The sequence below is a fragment of the Pan paniscus genome, chromosome 21 (genome assembly GCF_029289425.2).
Source record: "Pan paniscus chromosome 21, NHGRI_mPanPan1-v2.0_pri, whole genome shotgun sequence".
In the NCBI taxonomy this organism is placed as follows: domain Eukaryota; kingdom Metazoa; phylum Chordata; class Mammalia; order Primates; family Hominidae; genus Pan; species Pan paniscus.
The window spans coordinates 28568955-28583949 of NC_073270.2; positions in this window are offsets into that span (position 1 = coordinate 28568955).

A 14995-nucleotide genomic window follows, 5' to 3' on the forward strand; every position below is an offset into this window, starting at 1 on the left:
TCATTCTCAGAAACTACTTTGTGATTTGTGCGTTCAACTCACAGAGTTTCACCTTTCTTTTCATAGAGCAGTTTGGAAACACTCTGTTTGTTAAGTTTGCAGCAGGATATTTGGACCACTCTGAGGCCTTCGTTGGAAACGGGATTTCTCAGTATACTGCTAGACAGATGAATTCCCAGTAACTTCTTTGTGTTGTGTGTATTCACCTCACAGAGTTAAACTTTCCTTTACACAGAGCAGTTTGGAAACACTCTTTTTGTGGAATTTGCAACTGGAAATTTCAAGCGATTTGAGGAAAATTGCAGTCAAGGAAATATCTTCGTTTGAAAACTAGACAGAATCATTCTCAGAAACTACTTTGTGATTTGTGCGTTCAACTCACAGAGTTTCACCTTTCTTTTCATAGAGCAGTTTGGAAACACTCTGTTTGTTAAGTCTGCAAGGGGATATTTAGACCTCTTTGAGGCCTTCGTTGGAAACGGGATTTCTCCATATAATGCTGGACAGATGAATTCTCAGTAACTTCTTTGTGTTGTGTGTATTCAACTCACAGAGTTGAACCATTCTTTAGACAGAACAGATTTGAAACACTCTTTTTGTGGATTTTACAAGTGGAGATTTCAAGCCATTTGAGGCCATTTGTAGTAAAGGAAATATCTTCGTTTAAAAACTATACAGAATCATTCTCAGAAACTACTTTGTGATGTGTGCGTTCAACTCACAGAGTTTCACCTTTCTTTTCATAGAGCAGTTTGGAAACACTCTGTTTGTTAAGTTTGCAGCAGGATATTTGGACCACTCTGAGGCCTTCGTTGGAAACGGGATTTCTCAGTATACTGCTAGACCGATGAATTCCCAGTAACTTCTTTGTGTTGAGTTTATTCAACTCACTGAATTGAACCTTCCTTTAGACAGAGCAGTTTGGAAACACTCTTTTTGTGGAATTTGCAAGTGGAGATTTCAAGCGATTTGAGGCCAATTTTAGAAATCGAAATATCTTTGTATATAAACTAGACAGAATCATTCTCAGAAACGACTTTGTGATCTGTGCGTTAAACTCACAGAGTTTCACCTTTCTTTTCATAGAGCAGTTTGGAAACACTCTGTTTCTTAAGTCTGCAAGGGGATATTTAGAGCTCTTTGAGGCCTTCGTTGGAAACGGGATTTCTTCATATACAGCTAGACAGATGAATTCTCAATAACTTCTTTGTGTTGTGTTTGTTCAACTCACAGAGTTGAACCTTTCTATAGAGAGAGCAGATATGAAAAACTCTTTTTGTAGATTTTACAAGTGGAGATTTCATACGATTTCAGGCGAATTGTAGTAAAGGAAATATCTTCGTTTAAAAACTAGACAGAATCATTCTCAGAAACTACTTTGTGATGTGTGCGTTCAACTCACAGAGTTTCACCTTTCTTTTCATAGAGCAGTTTGGAAACACTCTGTTTGTAAAGTTTGAAGCAGGATAATTGGACCACTCTGAGGACTTCGTTGGAAACGGGATTTCTCAGTATACTGCTAGACAGAGGAATTCCCAGTAACTTCTTTGTGTTGTGTGTATTCACCTCACAGAGTTAAACTTTCCTTTACACAGAGCAGTTTGGAAACACTCTTTTTGTGGAATTTGCAACTGGAAATTTCAAGCGATTTCAGGAAAATTGTAGTCAAGGAAATATCTTCGTTCAAAAACTACACAGAATCATTCTGAGAGACTACTTTGTGATGTGTGCGTTCAACTCACGGAGTTTAACGTTTCTTTTCATAGAGCAGTTTGGAAACACTCTGTTTGTTAAGTCCGCAAGGTGATATTTAGACCTCTTTGAGGCCTTCGTTGGAAACGGGATTTCTTCATATAAAGCTAGACAGATGAATTCTCAGTAACTTATTTGTGTTGTGTGTATTCAACTCACAGATTTGAACCATTCTTTAGACAGAGCAGATTTGAAACACTCTTTTTGTGGATTTTACAAGTGGAGATTTCAAGCGATTTGAGGCCGTTTTTAGTAAAGGAAATATCCTCGTTTAAAAACTATACAGAATCATTCTCAGAAACTACTTTGTGATGTGTGTGTTTAACGCACAGAGTTTAACCTTTCTTTTCATAGAGCAGTTTGGAAACACTCTGTTTGTTAAGTTTGCAGCAGGATATTTGGACCACTTTGAGGCCTTCGTTGGAAACGGGATTTCTCAGTATACTGCTAGACCGATGAATTCCCAGTAACTTCTTTGTGTTGAGTTTATTCAACTCACTGAATTGAACCTTCCTTTAGACAGAGCAGTTTGGAAACACTCTTTTTGTGGAATTTGCAAGTGGAGATTTCAAGCGATTTGAGGCCAATTTTAGAAATCGAAATATCTTTGTATAAAAACAAGACAGAATCATTCTCAGAAACTACTTTGTGATGTGTGCGTTAAACTCACAGAGTTTCACCTTTCTTTTCATAGAGCAGTTTGGAAACACTCTGTTTCTTAAGTCTGCAAGGGGATATTTAGAGCTCTTTGAGGCCTTCGTTGGAAACGGGATTTCTTCACATACAGCTAGACAGATGAATTCTCAATAACTTCTTTGTGTTGTGTTTGCTCAACTCACAGAGTTGAACCTTTCTTTAGAGAGAGCAGATATGAAACACTCTTTTTGTAGATTTTACAAGTGGAGATTTCATACGATTTCAGGCGAATTGTAGTAAAGGAAATATCTTCGTTTAAAAACTAGACAGAATCATTCTCAGAAACTACTTTGTGATGTGTGCGTTCAACTCACAGAGTTTCACCTTTCTTTTCATAGAGCAGTTTGGAAACACTCTGTTTGTTAAGTTTGCAGCAGGATATTTGGACCACTCTGAGGCCTTCGTTGGAAACGGGATTTCTCAGTATACTGCTAGACAGATGAATTCCCAGTAACTTCTTTGTGTTGTGTGTATTCACCTCACAGAGTTAAACTTTCCTTTACACAGAGCAGTTTGGAAACACTCTTTTTCTGGAATTTGCAACTGGAAATTTCAAGCGATTTGAGGAAAATTGCAGTCAAGGAAATATCTTCGTTTGAAAACTAGACAGAATCATTCTCAGAAACTACTTTGTGATTTGTGCGTTCAACTCACAGAGTTTCACCTTTCTTTTCATAGAGCAGTTTGGAAACACTCTGTTTGTTAAGTTTGCAGCAGGATATTTGGACCACTCTGAGGCCTTCGTTGGAAACGGGATTTCTCAGTATACTGCTAGACAGATGAATTCCCAGTAACTTCTTTGTGTTGTGTGTATTCACCTCACAGAGTTAAACTTTCCTTTACACAGAGCAGTTTGGAAACACTCTTTTTGTGGAATTTGCAACTGGAAATTTCAAGCGATTTGAGGAAAATTGCAGTCAAGGAAATATCTTCGTTTGAAAACTAGACAGAATCATTCTCAGAAACTACTTTGTGATTTGTGCGTTCAACTCACAGAGTTTCACCTTTCTTTTCATAGAGCAGTTTGGAAACACTCTGTTTGTTAAGTCTGCAAGGGGATATTTAGACCTCTTTGAGGCCTTCGTTGGAAACGGGATTTCTCCATATAATGCTGGACAGATGAATTCTCAGTAACTTCTTTGTGTTGTGTGTATTCAACTCACAGAGTTGAACCATTCTTTAGACAGAACAGATTTGAAACACTCTTTTTGTGGATTTTACAAGTGGAGATTTCAAGCCATTTGAGGCCATTTGTAGTAAAGGAAATATCTTCGTTTAAAAACTATAGAGAATCATTCTCAGAAACTACTTTGTGATGTGTGCGTTCAACTCACAGAGTTTCACCTTTCTTTTCATAGAGCAGTTTGGAAACACTCTGTTTGTTAAGTTTGCAGCAGGATATTTGGACCACTCTGAGGCCTTCGTTGGAAACGGGATTTCTCAGTATACTGCTAGACCGATGAATTCCCAGTAACTTCTTTGTGTTGAGTTTATTCAACTCACTGAATTGAACCTTCCTTTAGACAGAGCAGTTTGGAAACACTCTTTTTGTGGAATTTGCAAGTGGAGATTTCAAGCGATTTGAGGCCAATTTTAGAAATCGAAATATCTTTGTATATAAACTAGACAGAATCATTCTCAGAAACGACTTTGTGATCTGTGCGTTAAACTCACAGAGTTTCACCTTTCTTTTCATAGAGCAGTTTGGAAACACGCTGTTTCTTAAGTCTGCAAGGGGATATTTAGAGCTCTTTGAGGCCTTCGTTGGAAACGGGATTTCTTCATATACAGCTAGACAGATGAATTCTCAATAACTTCTTTGTGTTGTGTTTGTTCAACTCACAGAGTTGAACCTTTCTATAGAGAGAGCAGATATGAAAAACTCTTTTTGTAGATTTTACAAGTGGAGATTTCATACGATTTCAGGCGAATTGTAGTAAAGGAAATATCTTCGTTTAAAAACTAGACAGAATCATTCTCAGAAACTACTTTGTGATGTGTGCGTTCAACTCACAGAGTTTCACCTTTCTTTTCATAGAGCAGTTTGGAAACACTCTGTTTGTAAAGTTTGAAGCAGGATAATTGGACCACTCTGAGGACTTCGTTGGAAACGGGATTTCTCAGTATACTGCTAGACAGAGGAATTCCCAGTAACTTCTTTGTGTTGTGTGTATTCACCTCACAGAGTTAAACTTTCCTTTACACAGAGCAGTTTGGAAACACTCTTTTTGTGGAATTTGCAACTGGAAATTTCAAGCGATTTCAGGAAAATTGTAGTCAAGGAAATATCTTCGTTCAAAAACTACACAGAATCATTCTGAGAGACTACTTTGTGATGTGTGCGTTCAACTCACGGAGTTTAACGTTTCTTTTCATAGAGCAGTTTGGAAACACTCTGTTTGTTAAGTCCGCAAGGTGATATTTAGACCTCTTTGAGGCCTTCGTTGGAAACGGGATTTCTTCATATAAAGCTAGACAGATGAATTCTCAGTAACTTATTTGTGTTGTGTGTATTCAACTCACAGATTTGAAGCATTCTTTAGACAGAGCAGATTTGAAACACTCTTTTTGTGGATTTTACAAGTGGAGATTTCAAGCGATTTGAGGCCGTTTTTAGTAAAGGAAATATCCTCGTTTAAAAACTAGACAGAATCATTCTCAGAAACTACTTTGTGATGTGTGTGTTTAACGCACAGAGTTTAACCTTTCTTTTCATAGAGCAGTTTGGAAACACTCTGTTTGTTAAGTTTGCAGCAGGATATTTGGACCACTTTGAGGCCTTCGTTGGAAACGGGATTTCTCAGTATACTGCTAGACCGATGAATTCCCAGTAACTTCTTTGTGTTGAGTTTATTCAACTCACTGAATTGAACCTTCCTTTAGACAGAGCAGTTTGGAAACACTCTTTTTGTGGAATTTGCAAGTGGAGATTTCAAGCGATTTGAGGCCAATTTTAGAAATCGAAATATCTTTGTATAAAAACAAGACAGAATCATTCTCAGAAACTACTTTGTGATGTGTGCGTTAAACTCACAGAGTTTCACCTTTCTTTTCATAGAGCAGTTTGGAAACACTCTGTTTCTTAAGTCTGCAAGGGGATATTTAGAGCTCTTTGAGGCCTTCGTTGGAAACGGGATTTCTTCACATACAGCTAGACAGATGAATTCTCAATAACTTCTTTGTGTTGTGTTTGCTCAACTCACAGAGTTGAACCTTTCTTTAGAGAGAGCAGATATGAAACACTCTTTTTGTAGATTTTACAAGTGGAGATTTCATACGATTTCAGGCGAATTGTAGTAAAGGAAATATCTTCGTTTAAAAACTAGACAGAATCATTCTCAGAAACTACTTTGTGATGTGTGCGTTCAACTCACAGAGTTTCACCTTTCTTTTCATAGAGCAGTTTGGAAACACTCTGTTTGTTAAGTTTGCAGCAGGATATTTGGACCACTCTGAGGCCTTCGTTGGAAACGGGATTTCTCAGTATACTGCTAGACAGATGAATTCCCAGTAACTTCTTTGTGTTGTGTGTATTCACCTCACAGAGTTAAACTTTCCTTTACACAGAGCAGTTTGGAAACACTCTTTTTGTGGAATTTGCAACTGGAAATTTCAAGCGATTTGAGGAAAATTGCAGTCAAGGAAATATCTTCGTTTGAAAACTAGACAGAATCATTCTCAGAAACTACTTTGTGATTTGTGCGTTCAACTCACAGAGTTTCACCTTTCTTTTCATAGAGCAGTTTGGAAACACTCTGTTTGTTAAGTTTGCAGCAGGATATTTGGACCACTCTGAGGCCTTCGTTGGAAACGGGATTTCTCAGTATACTGCTAGACAGATGAATTCCCAGTAACTTCTTTGTGTTGTGTGTATTCACCTCACAGAGTTAAACTTTCCTTTACACAGAGCAGTTTGGAAACTCTCTTTTTGTGGAATTTGCAACTGGAAATTTCAAGCGATTTGAGGAAAATTGCAGTCAAGGAAATATCTTCGTTTGAAAACTAGACAGAATCATTCTCAGAAACTACTTTGTGATTTGTGCGTTCAACTCACAGAGTTTCACCTTTCTTTTCATAGAGCAGTTTGGAAACACTCTGTTTGTTAAGTCTGCAAGGGGATATTTAGACCTCTTTGAGGCCTTCGTTGGAAACGGGATTTCTCCATATAATGCTGGACAGATGAATTCTCAGTAACTTCTTTGTGTTGTGTGTATTCAACTCACAGAGTTGAACCATTCTTTAGACAGAACAGATTTGAAACACTCTTTTTGTGGATTTTACAAGTGGAGATTTCAAGCCATTTGAGGCCATTTGTAGTAAAGGAAATATCTTCGTTTAAAAACTATACAGAATCATTCTCAGAAACTACTTTGTGATGTGTGCGTTCAACTCACAGAGTTTCACCTTTCTTTTCATAGAGCAGTTTGGAAACACTCTGTTTGTTAAGTTTGCAGCAGGATATTTGGACCACTCTGAGGCCTTCGTTGGAAACGGGATTTCTCAGTATACTGCTAGACCGATGAATTCCCAGTAACTTCTTTGTGTTGAGTTTATTCAACTCACTGAATTGAACCTTCCTTTAGACAGAGCAGTTTGGAAACACTCTTTTTGTGGAATTTGCAAGTGGAGATTTCAAGCGATTTGAGGCCAATTTTAGAAATCGAAATATCTTTGTATATAAACTAGACAGAATCATTCTCAGAAACGACTTTGTGATCTGTGCGTTAAACTCACAGAGTTTCACCTTTCTTTTCATAGAGCAGTTTGGAAACACGCTGTTTCTTAAGTCTGCAAGGGGATATTTAGAGCTCTTTGAGGCCTTCGTTGGAAACGGGATTTCTTCATATACAGCTAGACAGATGAATTCTCAATAACTTCTTTGTGTTGTGTTTGTTCAACTCACAGAGTTGAACCTTTCTATAGAGAGAGCAGATATGAAAAACTCTTTTTGTAGATTTTACAAGTGGAGATTTCATACGATTTCAGGCGAATTGTAGTAAAGGAAATATCTTCGTTTAAAAACTAGACAGAATCATTCTCAGAAACTACTTTGTGATGTGTGCGTTCAACTCACAGAGTTTCACCTTTCTTTTCATAGAGCAGTTTGGAAACACTCTGTTTGTAAAGTTTGAAGCAGGATAATTGGACCACTCTGAGGACTTCGTTGGAAACGGGATTTCTCAGTATACTGCTAGACAGAGGAATTCCCAGTAACTTCTTTGTGTTGTGTGTATTCACCTCACAGAGTTAAACTTTCCTTTACACAGAGCAGTTTGGAAACACTCTTTTTGTGGAATTTGCAACTGGAAATTTCAAGCGATTTCAGGAAAATTGTAGTCAAGGAAATATCTTCGTTCAAAAACTACACAGAATCATTCTGAGAGACTACTTTGTGATTTGTGCGTTCAACTCACGGAGTTTAACGTTTCTTTTCATAGAGCAGTTTGGAAACACTCTGTTTGTTAAGTCCGCAAGGTGATATTTAGACCTCTTTGAGGCCTTCGTTGGAAACGGGATTTCTTCATATAAAGCTAGACAGATGAATTCTCAGTAACTTATTTGTGTTGTGTGTATTCAACTCACAGATTTGAACCATTCTTTAGACAGAGCAGATTGGAAACACTCTTTTTCTGGATTTTACAAGTGGAGATTTCAAGCGATTTGAGGCCGTTTTTAGTAAAGGAAATATCCTCGTTTAAAAACTAGACAGAATCATTCTCAGAAACTACTTTCTGATGTGTGCGTCTAACGCACAGAGTTTAACCTTTCTTTTCATAGAGCAGTTTGGAAACACTCTGTTTGTTAAGTTTGCAGAAGGATATTTGGACCACTTTGAGGCCTTCGTTGGAAACGGGATTTCTCAGTATACTGCTAGACCGATGAATTCCCAGTAACTTCTTTGTGTTGAGTTTATTCAACTCACTGAATTGAACCTTCCTTTAGACAGAGCAGTTTGGAAACACTCTTTTTGTGGAATTTGCAAGTGGAGATTTCAAGCGATTTGAGGCCAATTTTAGAAATCGAAATATCTTTGTATAAAAACAAGACAGAATCATTCTCAGAAACTACTTTGTGATGTGTGCGTTAAACTCACAGAGTTTCACCTTTCTTTTCATAGAGCAGTTTGGAAACACTCTGTTTCTTAAGTCTGCAAGGGGATATTTAGAGCTCTTTGAGGCCTTCGTTGGAAACGGGATTTCTTCACATACAGCTAGACAGATGAATTCTCAATAACTTCTTTGTGTTGTGTTTGCTCAACTCACAGAGTTGAACCTTTCTTTAGAGAGAGCAGATATGAAACACTCTTTTTGTAGATTTTACAAGTGGAGATTTCATACGATTTCAGGCGAATTGTAGTAAAGGAAATATCTTCGTTTAAAAACTAGACAGAATCATTCTCAGAAACTACTTTGTGATGTGTGCGTTCAACTCACAGAGTTTCACCTTTCTTTTCATAGAGCAGTTTGGAAACACTCTGTTTGTTAAGTTTGCAGCAGGATATTTGGACCACTCTGAGGCGTTCGTTGGAAACGGGATTTCTCAGTATACTGCTAGACAGATGAATTCCCAGTAACTTCTTTGTGTTGTGTGTATTCACCTCACAGATTTAAACTTTCCTTTACACAGAGCAGTTTGGAAACACTCTTTTTCTGGAATTTGCAACTGGAAATTTCAAGCGATTTGAGGAAAATTGTAGTCAAGGAAATATCTTCGTTTGAAAACTAGACAGAATCATTCTCAGAAACTACTTTGTGATTTGTGCGTTCAACTCACAGAGTTTAACCTTTCTTTTCATAGAGCAGTTTGGAAACACTCTGTTTGTTAAGTCTGCAAGGGGATATTTAGACCTCTTTGAGGCCTTCGTTGGAAACGGGATTTCTTCATATAAAGCTGGACAGATGAATTCTCAGTAACTTCTTTGTGTTGTGTGTATTCAACTCACAGAGTTGAACCATTCTTTAGACAGAACAGATTTGAAACACCCTTTTTGTGGATTTTACAAGTGGAGATTTCAAGCCATTTGAGGCCATTTGTAGTAAAGGAAATATCTTCGTTTAAAAACTATACAGAATCATTCTCAGAAACTACTTTGTGATGTGTGCGTTCAACTCACAGAGTTTCACCTTTCTTTTCATAGAGCAGTTTGGAAACACTCTGTTTGTTAAGTTTGCAGCAGGATATTTGGACCACTCTGAGGCCTTCGTTGGAAACGGGATTTCTCAGTATACTGCTAGACCGATGAATTCCCAGTAACTTCTTTGTGTTGAGTTTATTCAACTCACTGAATTGAACCTTCCTTTAGACAGAGCAGTTTGGAAACACTCTTTTTGTGGAATTTGCAAGGGGAGATTTCAAGCGATTTGAGGCCAATTTTAGAAATCGAAATATCTTTGTATATAAACGAGACAGAATCATTCTCAGAAACGACTTTGTGATCTGTGCGTTAAACTCACAGAGTTTCACCTTTCTTTTCATAGAGCAGTTTGGAAACACTCTGTTTCTTAAGTCTGCAAGGGGATATTTAGAGCTCTTTGAGGCCTTCGTTGGAAACGGGATTTCTTCATATACAGCTAGACAGATGAATTCTCAATAACTTCTTTGTGTTGTGTTTGTTCAACTCACAGAGTTGAACCTTTCTATAGAGAGAGCAGATATGAAAAACTCTTTTTCTAGATTTTACAAGTGGAGATTTCATACGATTTCAGGCGAATTGTAGTAAAGGAAATATCTTCGTTTAAAAACTAGACAGAATCATTCTCAGAAACTACTTTGTGATGTGTGCGTTCAACTCACAGAGTTTCACCTTTCTTTTCATAGAGCAGCTTGGAAACACTCTGTTTGTAAAGTTTGAAGCAGGATAATTGGACCACTCTGAGGACTTCGTTGGAAACGGGATTTCTCAGTATACTGCTAGACAGAGGAATTCCCAGTAACTTCTTTGTGTTGTGTGTATTCACCTCACAGAGTTAAACTTTCCTTTACACAGAGCAGTTTGGAAACACTCTTTTTGTGGAATTTGCAACTGGAAATTTCAAGCGATTTCAGGAAAATTGTAGTCAAGGAAATATCTTCGTTCAAAAACTACACAGAATCATTCTGAGAGACTACTTTGTGATGTGTGCGTTCAACTCACGGAGTTTAACGTTTCTTTTCATAGAGCAGTTTGGAAACACTCTGTTTGTTAAGTCCGCAAGGTGATATTTAGACCTCTTTGAGGCCTTCGTTGGAAACGGGATTTCTTCATATAAAGCTAGACAGATGAATTCTCAGTAACTTATTTGTGTTGTGTGTATTCAACTCACAGATTTGAAGCATTCTTTAGACAGAGCAGATTTGAAACACTCTTTTTGTGGATTTTACAAGTGGAGATTTCAAGCGATTTGAGGCCGTTTTTAGTAAAGGAAATATCCTCGTTTAAAAACTAGACAGAATCATTCTCAGAAACTACTTTGTGATGTGTGTGTTTAACGCACAGAGTTTAACCTTTCTTTTCATAGAGCAGTTTGGAAACACTCTGTTTGTTAAGTTTGCAGCAGGATATTTGGACCACTTTGAGGCCTTCGTTGGAAACGGGATTTCTCAGTATACTGCTAGACCGATGAATTCCCAGTAACTTCTTTGTGTTGAGTGTATTCAACTCACTGAATTGAACCTTCCTTTAGACAGAGCAGTTTGGAAACACTCTTTTTGTGGAATTTGCAAGTGGAGATTTCAAGCGATTTGAGGCCAATTTTAGAAATCGTAATATCTTTGTATAAAAACTAGACAGAATCATTCTCAGAAACTACTTTGTGATGTGTGCGTTAAACTCACAGAGTTTAACCTTTCTTTTCATAGAGCAGTTTGGAAACACTCTGTTTCTTAAGTCTGCAAGGGGATATTTAGAGCTCTTTGAGGCCTTCGTTGGAAACAGGATTTCTTCATATACAGCTAGACAGATGAATTCTCAATAACTTCTTTGTGTTGTGTTTGTTCAACTCACAGAGTTGAACCTTTCTATAGAGAGAGCAGATATGAAAAACTCTTTTTGTAGATTTTACAAGTGGAGATTTCATACGATTTCAGGCGAATTGTAGTAAAGGAAATATCTTCGTTTAAAAACTAGACAGAATCATTCTCAGAAACTACTTTGTGATGTGTGCGTTCAACTCACAGAGTTTCACCTTTCTTTTCATAGAGCAGTTTGGAAACACTCTGTTAAGTTTGCAGCAGGATATTTGGACCACTCTGAGGCCTTCGTTGGAAACGGGATTTCTCAGTATACTGCTAGACAGATGAATTCCCAGTAACTTCTTTGTGTTGTGTGTATTCTACTCACAGAGTTAAACTTTCCTTTACACAGAGCAGTTTGGAAACACTCTTTTTGTGGAATTTGCAACTGGAAATTTCAAGCGATTTGAGGAAAATTGTAGTCAAGGAAATATCTTCGTTTGAAAACTAGACAGAATCATTCTCAGAAACTTCTTTGTGATTTGTGCGTTCAACTCACAGAGTTTAACCTTTCTTTTCATAGAGCAGTTTGGAAACACTCTGTTTGTTAAGTCTGCAAGGGGATATTTAGACCTCTTTGAGGCCTTCGTTGGAAACGGGATTTCTTCATATAAAGCTGGACAGATGAATTCTCAGTAACTTCTTTGTGTTGTGTGTATTCAACTCACAGAGTTGAACCATTCTTTAGACAGAGCAGATTTGAAACACCCTTTTTGTGGATTTTACAAGTGGAGATTTCAAGCCATTTGAGGCCATTTGTAGTAAAGGAAATATCTTCGTTTAAAAACTATACAGAATCATTCTCAGAAACTACTTTGTGATGTGTGCGTCTAACGCACAGAGTTTAACCTTTCTTTTCATAGAGCAGTTTGGAAACACTCTGTTTGTTAAGTTTGCAGCAGGATATTTGGACCACTTTGAGGCCTTCGTTGGAAACGGGATTTCTCAGTATACTGCTAGACCGATGAATTCCCAGTAACTTCTTTGTGTTGAGTTTATTCAACTCACTGAATTGAACCTTCCTTTAGACAGAGCAGTTTGGAAACACTCTTTTTGTGGAATTTGCAAGTGGAGATTTCAAGCGATTTGAGGCCAATTTTAGAAATCGAAATATCTTTGTATAAAAACAAGACAGAATCATTCTCAGAAACTACTTTGTGATGTGTGCGTTAAACTCACAGAGTTTCACCTTTCTTTTCATAGAGCAGTTTGGAAACACTCTGTTTCTTAAGTCTGCAAGGGGATATTTAGAGCTCTTTGAGGCCTTCGTTGGAAACGGGATTTCTTCACATACAGCTAGACAGATGAATTCTCAATAACTTCTTTGTGTTGTGTTTGCTCAACTCACAGAGTTGAACCTTTCTTTAGAGAGAGCAGATATGAAACACTCTTTTTGTAGATTTTACAAGTGGAGATTTCATACGATTTCAGGCGAATTGTAGTAAAGGAAATATCTTCGTTTAAAAACTAGACAGAATCATTCTCAGAAACTACTTTGTGATGTGTGCGTTCAACTCACAGAGTTTCACCTTTCTTTTCATAGAGCAGTTTGGAAACACTCTGTTTGTTAAGTTTGCAGCAGGATATTTGGACCACTTTGAGGCCTTCGTTGGAAACGGGATTTCTCAGTATACTGCTAGACAGATGAATTCCCAGTAACTTCTTTGTGTTGTGTGTATTCACCTCACAGAGTTAAACTTTCCTTTACACAGAGCAGTTTGGAAACACTCTTTTTGTGGAATTTGCAACTGGAAATTTCAAGCGATTTGAGGAAAATTGCAGTCAAGGAAATATCTTCGTTTGAAAACTAGACAGAATCATTCTCAGAAACTACTTTGTGATTTGTGCGTTCAACTCACAGAGTTTAACCTTTCTTTTCATAGAGCAGTTTGGAAACACTCTGTTTGTTAAGTCTGCAAGGGGATATTTAGACCTCTTTGAGGCCTTCGTTGGAAACGGGATTTCTTCTTATAAAGCTGGACAGATGAATTCTCAGTAACTTCTTTGTGTTGTGTGTATTCAACTCACAGAGTTGAACCATTCTTTAGACAGAGCAGATTTGAAACACCCTTTTTGTGGATTTTACAAGTGGAGATTTCAAGCCATTTGAGGCCATTTGTAGTAAAGGAAATATCTTCGTTTAAAAACTATACAGAATCATTCTCAGAAACTACTTTCTGATGTGTGCGTCTAACGCACAGAGTTTAACCTTTCTTTTCATAGAGCAGTTTGGAAACACTCTGTTTGTTAAGTTTGCAGAAGGATATTTGGACCACTTTGAGGCCTTCGTTGGAAACGGGATTTCTCAGTATACTGCTAGACCGATGAATTCCCAGTAACTTCTTTGTGTTGAGTTTATTCAACTCACTGAATTGAACCTTCCTTTAGACAGAGCAGTTTGGAAACACTCTTTTTGTGGAATTTGCAAGTGGAGATTTCAAGCGATTTGAGGCCAATTTTAGAAATCGAAATATCTTTGTATAAAAACAAGACAGAATCATTCTCAGAAACTACTTTGTGATGTGTGCGTTAAACTCACAGAGTTTCACCTTTCTTTTCATAGAGCAGTTTGGAAACACTCTGTTTCTTAAGTCTGCAAGGGGATATTTAGAGCTCTTTGAGGCCTTCGTTGGAAACGGGATTTCTTCACATACAGCTAGACAGATGAATTCTCAATAACTTCTTTGTGTTGTGTTTGCTCAACTCACAGAGTTGAACCTTTCTTTAGAGAGAGCAGATATGAAACACTCTTTTTGTAGATTTTACAAGTGGAGATTTCATACGATTTCAGGCGAATTGTAGTAAAGGAAATATCTTCGTTTAAAAACTAGACAGAATCATTCTCAGAAACTACTTTGTGATGTGTGCGTTCAACTCACAGAGTTTCACCTTTCTTTTCATAGAGCAGTTTGGAAACACTCTGTTTGTTAAGTTTGCAGCAGGATATTTGGACCACTCTGAGGCGTTCGTTGGAAACGGGATTTCTCAGTATACTGCTAGACAGATGAATTCCCAGTAACTTCTTTGTGTTGTGTGTATTCACCTCACAGATTTAAACTTTCCTTTACACAGAGCAGTTTGGAAACACTCTTTTTGTGGAATTTGCAACTGGAAATTTCAAGCGATTTGAGGAAAATTGTAGTCAAGGAAATATCTTCGTTTGAAAACTAGACAGAATCATTCTCAGAAACTACTTTGTGATTTGTGCGTTCAACTCACAGAGTTTAACCTTTCTTTTCATAGAGCAGTTTGGAAACACTCTGTTTGTTAAGTCTGCAAGGGGATATTTAGACCTCTTTGAGGCCTTCGTTGGAAACGGGATTTCTTCATATAAAGCTGGACAGATGAATTCTCAGTAACTTCTTTGTGTTGTGTGTATTCAACTCACAGAGTTGAACCATTCTTTAGACAGAACAGATTTGAAACACCCTTTTTGTGGATTTTACAAGTGGAGATTTCAAGCCATTTGAGGCCATTTGTAGTAAAGGAAATATCTTCGTTTAAAAACTATACAGAATCATTCTCAGAAACTACTTTGTGATGTGTGCGTTCAACT